The 12,211-nt window shown below is 34.5% G+C and overlaps 1 long non-coding RNA gene across 2 annotated transcripts; it reads left to right on the top strand.

Moving 5' to 3' along the window:
- The first annotated feature begins 426 nt into the window (after positions 1 to 426).
- Positions 427 to 3,409, top strand: LOC111050167. 2 transcript variants are annotated; one of them, XR_005573516.1, is made up of 3 exons: positions 427 to 732; positions 1,720 to 1,822; positions 2,769 to 3,409. It is a non-coding gene; the product is annotated as an uncharacterized LOC111050167 (long non-coding RNA). The 2 variants fall into 2 exon arrangements; XR_005573517.1 differs by having other exon boundaries at positions 1,720 to 1,826.
- Positions 3,410 to 12,211: the final 8,802 nt, after the last annotated feature.

Raw genomic sequence — 12,211 nt, 5'->3', positions numbered from 1 at the left:
CGTCCAGCCTTAGAAATTACAATTTTGATTCCCGATTTATTTACTAATCAAATAATCCAAAAGCTTACTTTATAAAGCTTCAAAAGCTATTTTTCATAATACAACAGTTTTTTAGGAGAATTAATTGATATTTCTTATTACTCCTGACGAATTGGCAACGTATATGGCTGTGGGGGGTGAGGAGGTACTCGGTTGTTCCAATTTCCATTTGACTATTTTCATGTGGTTGACTATAAGATGAATGGTTATTAAAAAAATTAACTGAATATAGTAAGGTCCACGTTATAATGGCAGTGAAGAAAATAGGAAAACAGCGTAGCAATTCTCTGCCTTGCCACTGCCTTCTATAGAATAGAGCTGATACCAATAATACATCTGATGAATATTAAATGTCCATTCTTGTTGAAAATTATCAATTATATTTATTCTTCAAGGAAATATATCTTGTTTTGTCAAAAACTGGAATCATTCAAAGCAGGTCTAATGATTTTCATTAAAGTGTTTTTTTTTTCAATTTCAAATAAATATAGGGTTGGGTTGTCCAAGTTGTTTTTCTGTTTAAGGTGATGGAGTTAAAGAAAATTGGAGGAACTGGATTAAAAAATGTCGTTTACAATCTGCTCACTAAGATCTCAAAGTTCTTAACCAATGAGATCACTGAAAAGTACAGTTGGTTTGGAGCTAAGGGCAAATGAGCCTCAACCTGCTCTGACTAAAGTGGCCTAATCAAAAGTAAGCACACCTATTTATGAAAATCCGCCTAATTGATTTCCTTTATTTCGTGAATTGATAATAATAATATCGAGTGGCCTGACTGACTCGGTGGCCTGACAGGTCTGGTGTCAGAGTTTTCTGGTTGCACCTGATCAATTTCAGGGTTTCTGACATGCCCTAACGACTGTTTTTAGGCAGCCGGGATCGACGTTTTAATGAGTCGTTCCAAATCATGGGAGTGGACCGAGAAGCATGTTGTCTGGGCTGGGATTCGAACCTGGGCCTCTGAATTACAAAGCCAGTATCCAATCCACCTGAGTACGGCCACTCCATTCCATGTATTAAATATGCAGGATAGAAAAATATACAGTACCTAATAGAAGAATGGTGCAAATAAAAGCATCAAGAAATGGGAGTATACTTTTGAAACTTATCCATATTCCATGAAGTAAAATTTGATAATCATCCAAAAAATTTTAATGAAATCAGAGGATCTAACAAAACTTCAATGTCCACTTGTCTATGCTTATTTGGCTTCTAAAACTGTTATTGTATCTATCATCTATCCTTTTTCAAAAAATCAATTTGTACAGAAATACTGTCTAAGCTTGTTGAAGCATGTCACTACAGATAACCAAAAATTATTAAAGGTAGCAAGTATTAGCTTACTTTGATAATTATATCACTGTATCTTTTGAAAATTATTATCTTTACTTTGGAAAAAATTGAGTATCTTGACTAGTAAAATTCAAACTGGATATATTTCACTTGGATAATGCAATTATTTTCAATTTTATGACTATTTTTTATTTTGCATATTTTATTTTCCTGTATTTTTATCTTAGTTACCATGAATATCATAAGCATATCATGGAGTTGGTCTGTATAATTTCAATTTAAATTATCAAAATATGGAATGTAATTCACGTACCACTCACTGGTAGTGAATCTGAATCATTCTATATATCATAATTTGAAGTGTCCTTCATTATATTTATTTTGCAGATATTGTATGCTGTCATTTCAATGATGCCACGGATGTGAACATAGAAGTTCTGGTAAAGAAATGACTGTCAAAAGCCAAGGAAAGGCTGCAGAGAGATGCCACGTAAGTTTAGAACTTGAAATTAAACATACATCCTTATATTTTTTTCATTTCAATTTGTTTTAGTAGCACTTGAAATTACACTTCACATCTGAATTTCAATTCACACTTGAACTACAACGTTTGGCTTATATTCCTAAATACTTGTAATTTTGCAAGAAGAAAATTTAACAGGTATGTTCCTCTTTAAATTGCGCGTCGACGATTATACAAGGTTTTTTGAAATTTTGCATTTTAAGGATAATGCAAGAGGAAAAGGAGTCTCTTTCGAACGCCAATATTACCGCAGACTATTCATCATAAATCAGATGTCGAGAGTATTATTAATTGCATGAAATGACGCAAGCAATTAATATCCCAATGTAATTTGGTAAAAAATCAACTGTCGTGTGGACTATTAATTGCAAGCGATGAGGCATGCAATATCGATAACTCAAAGTAGCTTTTTATTTTCTCCCGACTTTTCTCTGCTTTCAACTTTGTAAGCTTTCAATGATAGCATAGTTGTTTACAACAAATTATTAGCATTCCAATGATAATAATTTATAATCAATATTAATAATTACTGTCGATACAACATTTGAAACAGCCATTAGTAGTATACACATCGATATCTTGCCGACACGTCAGGACAGGACATAATTCACTCTGATGGAGGCTGTGGTTTTTAACTGCGCGAAGTCCACTGTTTACAGAACTACTAGTAATAAATATCATCTGATTATAAGCGGCCGAAAGCCGTCCCATTTCTGTTAGTGTGTAGCCGCTCTTATTTCACACCAATGTCAGCTAGGAATGAAAATATTTTATAGGGATGCTCAACAGAATTGATCACCTGATTAAAATTTATTGAACTCTCTTTTTTTCAGAATTCTAGCTGTTTATTACACAATTTCTTTTATACATGATTTATCATTCAATCAACTAAGAGTCACTGTATTTGTTTCAGAAAAAAAAAAACTATGGACTATTGGATGAAAATGGAGTATCAATTCCTGATAAAAACTAAGTGACAACATTATTAAATTGTTAATATATCTATTGTTACATTTTGATACATTATTATATTGTTAATTGTTCCAATATATATATATATATATATATATTTACCAGTGGAATTGAAACCATCTGTGTAAATTATTGGAATAGATATCAAAAATTGCTAATAAAAGAGTATGTATCCCTCACAAGAAGCAAATTTGTTTGCCGTGACCTGTGAGTCACATCCCACACAGCACATAAGCTTAAACCAAGTTTGTTTTTTATTAGTTTTCAATGCTGTCAAGCAAGTTTGTCACTACAAGTCAGTTTCAAGTTGATTATAGACCTGTTTCTAATGCCGGGTCTACACGACAACGATATTTGCGCAAACTTGGCTCAAAGCCAGGTTTACGCAAATCTGGCTTTGAGCCAAGTTTGCTCAAGCCTCTGTTCACACGACACCAACTTCAACACAAACCTGTATTATAAACTAAATCATATATAAATTATATACGAAATCTTTGAAGTGTTTATAAACTTGAGATGAATAGTAAATCAAGCCTCCACCTCCTCCTCCCCCACCACGACCACCTCCTCCTCCACCACCACGACCACCTCCTCCTCTTCCTCCTCCACCTTTTCCTTCTCCTCCTCACCCTACTCTTCCTCCTCCTCCAACTATTCCTCCTCCTCCTCAACTACTCCACCATCTCCTCTCCCTCCTCCTCCAACTATTCCACCTCCTCTTCCTCCTCCTCTACCTACTCCTCCTCCTCCTTCATCTCCTCATCCTCTTCTCCTCCTCCTCCTCCTCCTCCTCCTCCTCCCACCTCCCCTCCTTCTCCTCAATAATAATAATAATAATCAAGAATACTGCTTATCAAGTGAAGAGTGAATAACTATATCTATTACATTACTATAGAGTAAATAAAATAATTATTATCCATTAAAAAATCTTCCTTATTTTTGAGAATTGACCTCGCACATATTTAATTCGAGGGTGCTGAATCCGAATCTGAAATCGCGAATTCTCTATCTTCATTTTGAAGCGATTCAGGTTTTGATGGATAGATGAGACATAATCGTTTCCTAGAAAACTTGACGCAAACCTGGCTGAGATTGATTGAAGAAAGCACAAACCTTCAAACCTCATTAATTCACAACGATCTCCCGTCTACACGACGCAAACTTAGCGCAAACCTGCCAGGTTTGCGCTAATATCGTTGTCGTGTAGACCGGGCATTACAGTCCAAAACAAGTTGATGTTTTCAAGTCTATTATAAGCTTGTAATTATTTACATTTTGGAGTGTACATGCGACTTATGAAGCTACATAATTTGGGCACTAGCTTCGCTTAGTAATTTTACTGCGGCAAAGATTATAAGAATATAATTCTATCATATTCTAGCAGAATACTAATATAGAATATTGAATTATAAAATAATATATTATGATATTATTCGGAAATAGAGCACTAATTAAAAAATAAAAATTCCACTCAATAGCTGTGTGTATATTATATTAACTATGGCGAGTTGGCGATGTTCATTTTCCGTTATTCCATTGTTTTTGCTCCTTTTTACTTTTCAAAATCAAAAGCAAAGTATTTATTATTTATTCATAGTTCCCTGTGTTCTATGACATGAAAAATCTTCATATTTTGATTAAAAATTAGTCTAAAAAGGTTAGGTCATGTTCTGTCAGCCCTTTTCAAAAAATAACTTTTAATCTCTGTTTAAAGTAGATTGAAATAATTCACTCAAGTAATAAGTTTCCTTTTATGTTGAACTTTGGGTAATTGTTCTCAATATCCAGAACTTCTAACAGGCCAGTTACAGAGCTCGACCGACCATCAGTGAATATGTACCATCCTGACCATACGCATCCATACAACAGTTTTACACATTCAGAGCTCTCGTGACGAACGAAATCTGACTCAAAAAATGAACGTGTTTACAAATTGTTTAATTGCAGATTTCGAATTTCAATACAACCTTGACTCTTATAAAACTTCTTAAGCTACGATAGTATTATGCAGCTTATTATCTTCATAAACGGAAGAGCAAAAGACATAGATATCAAGTTCACCATATGGTCGCCCAAAGAGCTTTTCAAGGGGAATTCAGTGCCATACCGTACATACAACATTGAAGATGAATTTTTTAATTGCTTCAAAATGTCCATCAGTAGTTTTAATGAGTTATCTGCAAAATTACAAGACAACTTGAAACATCAAAATCTATTTCGAGCTCCTTCATCAACCATTGGAAAGTCTTGCAGACACTTGAAGCTACAGACCAAATAAATTTACCACAGATAATAATAATATATGATTTTTCTAATAAGAAAGTTTGAAATAATTGAATAAATGTATAGAAAAATTCTGATTTCAAATATGATATAATTTATTAATTGAATTCATTCATTATGTTATTCAATTCAATATCAGCTCATTGTCGGGTAGAGGTGTCAACACAATGATTATGGTATCAACTGATGGTCATGCTCTGTGTATGGATACATGGAATCTCTATGGAAAAGACAAGCGCGACTGACACTGGCGTACGCAACGCACTGACCACTGACGGGCGGACCACTGTCGAGAGTCGAGATATGTTAAGCCGTGTCCACACTATGTCGATCGACTCTGTCGACCCGGTCGATCGATAAAGTCGCTCGACACCTTCGACTGTGTCACTCGACAAAATTGCCTCAGTACATGTGGACGAGTCGATCGACAACCATCATAAATGTTCATACATAATCGAGTGTTTTAAGTGTTTTAGTGTTTTAAGTGTTTTAAGTGTTTTAGTGTTTAGTGTTTTATCTTAGTCAGCTTATATTTAATCGAGTGTTTTATTTTAAATAAGAATCGAGTTTTTATATAAAATGAGTGATGATGAAGATGCCGGTCTTCTTCGACTCGCTCTGTCTCTTTTTCTCCCTTGCAAATTTCTAATTTTCTTTTCCACCTCCACTTTTTCAATGCCAAATGACACCGCAATTTCCACCAAACCATCATGCCGCTTGTTTCTGTTTTTATAGTCAACATCACTTGAATCCCATAAGTAAGAACGATCACGGTACATTTCAATAAAATTCGACGTTTGGGTATCACTCCAATTCATTTTCAATAAAAATGTAAGCACTTGAACAACAGTATATTCACTATTCACTAACTAGTATATTCACTAAGAGTATATTCACAACAGTATATTCACTAATTCACAACAGTATATCACTATTCTATTTTCTAAAACGGCAGTGACAAGATCGACACGTCCACACTGGTGCGTTCGACTCGACTTTCTTTGATCCGGACCGACCTGAATCGGGTTGCGTTCGACTCGACTCGACAGCGCTCAACAATGTCGAGCGACACGTCCAGACTTGTTCGACATTGTCGATCGACTTTGTCGATCGACATAGTGTGGACGCGGCTTAAAGCTGGGTTTTCGTTTATGCGTAAATGCCGTCGCCGTCGTCGACCACGACAGGGGGACAATCTCATATTCGGTTGATTTCAATTTGTCTAAATAACCTAAAATATTATGTTCAATTATATTTTAATGGGGCAGATTGTGCTTATACTTTTTTATATTTTTAAATGGCAAATGTTGATATTATTAGAAATGTTCAATTCTTTAATAATAGAGACATATAAAGAAAAGTTATTTGATCAGCTGTTTTAGCACACTTGAAATTTGGACAATATGAATGTCAACAATGCTTGCCGTCGTCGACTGCGGAAATTCACGCACAAACGACAATGCACCTTAACCGGCCTCAGACTAATGAAACTTATACATGCCTACTGTGGTATTACACCACCTCACTAATTTATATTATAGTACTGTTGCCTAGTTTTTCGGAGAGAAACAATCAAAATTCGTAGAAAAATACAATATATGTATAATGAATAACATGACTGCAGCTAACTGACCTGATTGTGGAAGGTACATGAATGATTTTTTTATTTAAACAGTCACACCCTATTGATACATGCCTGTCTCAATGCTCCCTTCAGCATCCGCTCTCTTCTGCAATAATGCTCTCTTTTAGCTAAAGTTGAGTGAATTGATAGATATAGATTCCTCTTTTATGTAGGATAGGCTACTCAGATAGAAGAAAATAAACTTACTTGACCTTTTCATCATACATTCCTATCAACAATCCATCCCAACCTGATGAGTGTCCCACTAGTTGAGTATTATCAGATCCTTTAAGGAATTGTTCAATATTGCTTAGGTTGAGTTGATAATATCATATTATTAACTTGGTAGTAGCATACATAATTTGAGTGATATTTGATATAGAATGTTAAATGGTAGATTCGGGTGGCCTAATGTAAATTCTAAAAAGGATTCCAGGGCAATAAGAAAATGAATTATTGTATTAATTTAACTGTAGCCTCGATCACTTCACAATGCTCAAAGACTAACTAAAAGTAGAACAAATACATTAGATTAGTCCTTGAGGTCTGGTATAGATTCCAGTCACTATGTAGGCAATTCATTTTTACAGATGTCAACTAGAAAATTATATTTAGATCTTTCTAGACATGGTCGAAGGAAGCGTTTGAAGAAATATCTTTTGGAAAGATAATATTTTTTATAGATGACAACTAGAAAATCATACTTAGATCTTTCTAGACATGGTCGAAGGAAGTGTTTGAAGAAATATTTTATGAACCAACCCAAAAATATCCTATCAAGTGATAATATACAAGTTAGTGCTGATAAGATTGTATTGGAAGGTGAATCGGGCAGCAACCAAGATAATAATATAAAAGAGTGCACTCATGAATTAGAGCTATTGTGAACATAATTTTTTGTGACGCATATTTTTTATTGCTGATTGTTGGTTTTAGATGAATAAGTACAGGGTTGGGTTATGTTGGATGAGATGAGATGAGATCAAAAGACACCATCATCTCAAAAGACACCGATCACATTATTCTTCACATGGGCAAAAACCCATGTGACCTATATGGGTTCCCTGGTTCCTACCAGGGACCGATCAGCAACCATTGTGCAGCCCATATTGAAACCCTGGTTCCTACCAGGGACCGATCAGCAACCATTGTGCAGCCCATATTGAAACTAATCAAACAAATTGATATCCATCACAACAGGGCATCAATTCATAATTCGAGAGTCTTGCCGAAGGCTCTGGATAATCTAAGAATAAAGGAAAACAATGAAGACAATCGAATTGATTTTTGGAATGAGAAGGCAGTTGTTGCGAAATTTTATTTATTCTTCGTATTTTACAGTGTACAACAAATTATACATTTAGTGCCGTTTGCACAGTGAAAGCTTAAACTGAATTCAATCAGCTGTTGGCTTGAACTCAAAATGAATCACATCATAACAAATAATACTTGATATAGATTTAATCCAGTTTAAAATGAAATTTAGTTTAAACTGGCACTGTGCAAACGGCCCTAATAGTATAAAGATAGCTCTTCACTTGAGCTGATGCCTATGGTTGTTGGTCGCTTTTTAAATTATCTCCTTTGTGGCAAATAGTGGTCAAAATATCAAAATATATAGTTAACTCATTTAAATGAGTTAGTAATTATTATTTTTCAATAGCAATCTGGAATAGGTCAATGACCTGAATATTTTTATGAAAATAAATTTTCATGATCCTTATCCATACACAAAAAAATTTTTTTTTCAAGGTAACTGTTGCAAATTATGGTCATTATGAAACACACATGAATAAATTTAGTATAAATATTGACAAGTAGTGCTTGAATTGGTGTGTTCAACACACAACAGGTACATGGAAACTTTAGGGCCTACTAACAACTAATATTGGGAACTAGCAGTATTTTCCAACTTCAAGATACATGGCAACTTTAATGCCTACTAACAACTAATATTGGGAACTAGCAGTATTTTTCAACTCCAGGGAAACCCAACATAGTTTCAATTATTGCAAACTAGAAGTATTTTTCAACTTCAAGGTACATGGCAAATTTAATGCCTACTAACAACTAATACTGGGAACTAGCAGTATTTTTCAACTTTAGGGAAACCTAACATAGTTTCAATTATTGCGAACAAGCAGTATTTTTCAACTTCAAGGTACATGGCAACTTAAGAGCCTACTAACAACTAATAATTGGAACTAGCAGTATTTATCAAATTCAAGGTACCAGATGTAGAGAGCTGTACAGAAGTCATTAGATGAGGCCAAGAGAGTAATATAATTGCTTCAATTATGATTGAGTCCTGGAATAACAGTCGTAAGAAAGCTTGGCAAATAATCAAAACTATATCTTCAAATAAAAATGTTTAAAGTTTCACCACTCCAGTGCCAGATATTTTAAATGAATATTTAATACAATCAGTTGATGTCTATGAAAAGATAGTAAATCCATCCATATCAGTCATGGAAATACTAAATGAAAATGTTCATTAAGGCAGTGCAAAGGCTAAAAATAAACCTTCTACTCGTGACATTTTTCAAAGTTTTTCGATTTGTATATCATCAAGCTATCAAAATGAAAAAGTTTTCTCAGGAAATTTTTTTTCTGATCATTACTTTTTGAGATATGAGCGCCTAAAGGTTAAATTTCTGGGACAGAACATTCAAATTTCGGTAAGAGATAAATCCATGATATTCAGAGGATAGATTCTTCATGGTATTGATGATCTTGTAAAACAAACATTTTCTGAAAATATCAATTTTTGAAAAAGTTATTCAATTTACCAAAAATAACACTAAAAGTTATTTTTGGTTATTTTTAGTAAATTGAATAACTATCTTAAAAATTTATATTTTCAGAAAATATTTGTTCTACTAAATCAACAATACCATGAATAATCTATCCTCTGAATATCATAGATTTATCTCTTACCGAATTTGAAATGTTCTGTCCCAGAAATTTAATCTTCAGGCGCTCATATCTCAAAAAGTAATGATCAGAAAAAAATTTTCCTGAGAAAACTTTTTCATTTTGATAGCTTGATGATATATAAATCGAAAAACTTTGAAAAATATCACGAGTAGAAAATTTATTTTTAGCCTTTGCACAGCCTTAAGAGCATAATGCCACTTTTAGTTTTCATGTGGTCAGTCAGGAAGTTATTTTAAGAAGAGTAGTTAATAATCTAAAGTCATCTAAAAGCAAAGATTTCTATGGCCTATGCAGTTACTTTCTTGAAAATATTGCAGGTACAGTGGTAACAGCACTATCCCGATGTATAAAAATTTGAATTTCAAAACGTGTTTTTCCTAATGTGTTGAAAGTATCCAAGTTTCTAAAGAAGAAACCCTCTACCTATAGACCTATTCAGATAGTTCCTGTATCAACAAAAGTGTTGGAGAAAGGGAGCATGTTTATAATCTTCTCATTACTGTCACATTAAAAAAAGTAAATTCGTATGGCTTCTGTTGGTGGGGAGTCCCTTGCTGGAAGGTCCCACCGCCTGAATATATAATTTAAGCCGTCAATGGGCCTCACGACTGTCATACTTCAGCCGGGACCGACAGTTTAACGTGCCCATCCGATAACATGGGAGTGATCTGGTTAAAAAACTTTTGGTATTGAGAGGGTTTGAACACGGATCTCTATGCTGCTACGCAAGCACTCTATCCACTGAACCACAGATCACTCCACTGTCACATTAATTCTATCTTATCGGTTTTACAATGAAATTCAGATACTTCCTTTTGATAATTTTATGGGAATGTTGTTGATCAAAAATCACTCACAATGAGAACCTAAATATCTCGAAGAGCCAGACTTTGATCATTTGTAGACATTGTCGACAATCAAAGCAAATAATGTCTGTGCAAACAAGATATCATGCGGGACCTGCTGAAGTCTATAAGTAAATTATAGTGAATTGCTTAGGGAAGCAAACACGAACATTTTTCTGTTACAGCTTTCCATGCCTACTACCTATTGGTTGATCTAATCCCCCACCTTAAACATATTGAAAACATTGGAGATATTTTGTAGATAATTGACCATTTTTTATCATTAGTTCATCTATTAGTTCTCAGTGAACAGTGAGACAGTGAACAAGCTGATGCTGATTGTGGATATTTGTAATACGCATTTATCTACACTGATAAAGATTGCTATGGTAAAGGTCTAACGGAAATTGGAAAAAAGTTGAAAAAACGCAACACAGTGTGTAATAAAACTGACAAAGCATATTTAAAACTCGAACAGGAATGTAACAACAGACAACTGGTTCTCCAGTATTGAACAGTCAAAAGAATTGAGTGATAGAGGATTGACACTAGTTGACACTACGCAAGTCAATGCCAGAAATACGAACAGAATTTCAAGCAAACAAGACAAGGGCAGTTGGTGGAACACTGTATGGGTTCCATGATTCCACTACAATTGTCAGTTTTTTTCCAGTCAAAAATAAGTTAGTAGTGCTACTGTCAACCATGCATCAATCAAAAGAAAGTGACGAAGTTACAGGAAAACCAGATATAATCATGTATTATAACATTACAAAAGGAGGGGTTGACTTGCTAGATATGAAATGTGCTAACTACAGTTGCAACTAATAGTGGGAACTAGCAGTATTTCCAACTTCAAGATACATGGCAACTTTAAAGCCTACTAACAACTAATATTGGGAACTAGCAGAATTTTTCAACTTCAAGGTACATGGCAACTATAGGGCCAAATAACAACTGCTATTTAGGAATTAGCAGTATTTTTCAACTTCAAGGTACATGGAAACTTCAAGGCCTACTAACAACTAATATTGGGAACTACCAGTATTTTTCAACTTCAATAAACATGGTAACTTTAATGCCTACTAACTGATAAGATGCCGAGCGCTCGGCTAGGTTGGACGTGGTTTTGTGACTCCTCAATCTTTCAAATGTTTGAAGTGTTTTTGGAGGATTAAGTTGTGGTTTTTTTGAGTGAGTAAATTTCATGTGCATGTGAGCGTGTCTTAACTCACCTGAAACGTTTGAAACTGTAAGTATAGAGTATTTATTTCGATTTCAAATCTCTCTTTCTCGTAAAGAGGTTATTGAACAGACATTTTTTTCAGTGCTACGGAAGCGATAACGATTATAAGGCTTGTTTTCAACTGAATTATTAGAGTGTGATACCTTCTGATTGAAGGGAGTGAGTGAATTGAAGAGTTAATCTTATCTTTGACGGCTTTTCAAGTGCCGGAATTCTCTGGTCCTTAGCAACAGCGTCCATAGCAACAGAGTTTACTGAACACTAACAGCTGTTTGAATTTATAGCCGCGCCAATTTCATACAAGTTTCCTGTTAGGTAGGTGCCCTCTTTTCCTATATTTGTTTCCTATGTTATCAGGAGCTTCCTCTTCCACACTAATAAGGCCATGAAAGCTGTCTTGGCGACTCCTTTTTCCTCCTGAGTATCCTGTCCTATTTGCTGAGATTTAT

This window comes from Nilaparvata lugens, unplaced genomic scaffold, assembly GCF_014356525.2.
Source record: "Nilaparvata lugens isolate BPH unplaced genomic scaffold, ASM1435652v1 scaffold144_1_2, whole genome shotgun sequence".
Taxonomy (NCBI): domain Eukaryota; kingdom Metazoa; phylum Arthropoda; class Insecta; order Hemiptera; family Delphacidae; genus Nilaparvata; species Nilaparvata lugens.
The sequence above is the reverse complement of the archived record's forward strand: the minus strand, read 5'-3'. Positions and strand labels throughout refer to the sequence as shown.